Below are 2,105 nucleotides of genomic sequence, written 5' to 3'. Positions count from 1 at the left end.
TGTGGGTCATCATGGCAGCATCTGGGCGATAGCGCTTTCGGGTGTTCCTGCCCAAAGCCCCCCAGAGCTGAGACTGGCTGGGCCAGAGGGGGTGCTGGGAACCTTGGTGCTGGTCACTATGGCAGCATTCCTGTGAGAGCACTTTCGCTTTCGGGTGTTCCTGCCCAAACTCCCCCCAGAGCTGACATTGGCTGAGCCAGAGAGACCTACACCTGGGGTGGAAGCAAAGGCTGGCCTGGTGCTGGCATGGGTACTCAAGGTGGAAGTTGTGGATACTGAGGCCCCAAAAGGGGCCTGGGGGGTGTTGCCCAAGGCAGGCTGGACTGGAGCAGAGGTTGGGGCCTGGGCTCGGGCTGGAGCTGACTGATTTCCACCATTAGGGCCAGAGGGCGCCCTGGACACCTGAGCACAGATAGGTGGGGTGGTGTCCATGGGGGTGACCTCTGTGTCAGAGGCAGGCTGGGGAGCCAAGCCTGTGGATGTGCTGGTTGAGGGCAAGGTACTGCCTGCAGAAGGCACTGGCAGGCTGGGGGAGGGAGGGGGACTGGCAATGGTGTCAGGAGCAGTGCTGGCAGCAGGGAGGAGGGAAGGACACCCAGGCTCTGGAGCACAGCAGCCTGAGATGGCCTCAGTCTCACCCCACAGAGCAGCGTGGATTCTCTGGAGCGCGGCTTTCTTCTCCACATCCAGGTGCTTGGCTGTGACCTGGAAGCTCAGGTGAGGAGGTGATGGCAGCCTCAGAGGCTCCCTCGCCTGTGTGGCATCAGAGCCACCTTGCGTAGGGGGGGCCTGGAACTGTCACGGGGCGGTGAGCAGTTCCTCAGGGATCCTTTCTGCCCATTGGTAACATCTTGGTCTTTTCCCTGCTGCCTCTCCTGCTGGGGAAGCAGGGGAGCTGAGGAGGGAGCCTGTGGGCCCTGCTGGCTCCCTGCCTTTAAGGACCCCGGGGGCCGCCTGGCGGGGCAAGTGGGCTTGTGGAAAGCAGAACAGCGCTGTCTGCATGCGCAGGTGGACACCCTCCTGCTCTGCACCGGAGGAAAACCTTGGGTGGAGCTGTAGGAGCTGGTGATGGCATTTCTAGTGCTGCAGGAGCTCATCGCGAAGGCCTGGGGTTTCCTGAGGCTGGCGCCTGCTGGCACCTGAGAGATGATGATTCTCCGCAGAGGCCCAGGCCTGGGTACCAGGGAAGGGACGCCCTGCTGAGCCCCCATGGGCCTAAAGGCAGACCCTCGCCTCCCCAGAGCCATCAGGGCCCCAGAGCCAGGGAGGCATATGCACAGCTGGCCTGGGCACAGCTAAGGGCACTGGGAGGGCAGGCCCAGGCGCCCTGGGCAGGGGGCAGCGCCAGAGCCTGTCCAGGAAACAGCCCATTGGGCACTTGGGACAGGTCTGGCCTCTAAGTATCAGTGAGCAGCTTCAGCAGGCAAAACTGTCTAAAGCCAAGAGCTAACAGTTAAGCCTGTTGCTGGGGAACACTTGGAACATGTGACAGGGGCTCGAGAAGGAGCGCGCACTACAATTCTGGGGGAGGGGCACGGGCTCAGGACACGCGAGGACCCAGGGCCAGCAAAGGTGCAGGTCCTCCAGGTCTCTCCTGTGGTTCTGATCGGCTGCGGGTGGGGGTGTGGGCTTGATGGCCATGAGCACAGTGACAGGCAGAGGCCCCTGCTTCCCTGGCCGCCCTGCAGGCCCACGGGAAGCGCCTGTACAGCGCTAAAGAGGGGAAGGGATCTGTCAGGGGAGCAGGACTCAGCTGTCCACACACAGGTGGCAGTTTTCCAGGATCCGCCTCGGCCTGCTCTCTACAGAGCAGGTGCAGGTGGAAGCGCTTTGGTTTCTGAAATCTTTGCTGTCGCTGGGCAGCTGTCAGGAGAGCGGCGCATGCGCAGAGCCCAGCTCTGCTTTCCAGGACCCTTGGAGAACCTGGGCAGGGGTGGCCCCCTGCAAGTGCAGAGTGGAGCCCTGCATTCCACAAACCCTCTGCGTTCTGGACTGGTGTCCCCAGGGCATGCAGAGATGGGGCCTCTGTTTCCCCAAAACACTTTGCGTTCCTGGGCAAGTGTCCACCAGAGCATGGGCAAACAAAGCATATTTTTCTGAGTGGC

This window comes from Myotis lucifugus, unplaced genomic scaffold (genome assembly GCF_000147115.1).
Source record: "Myotis lucifugus unplaced genomic scaffold, Myoluc2.0 scaffold_973, whole genome shotgun sequence".
Lineage (NCBI taxonomy): Eukaryota > Metazoa > Chordata > Mammalia > Chiroptera > Vespertilionidae > Myotis > Myotis lucifugus.
This window is presented reverse-complemented; position numbering follows the sequence as displayed.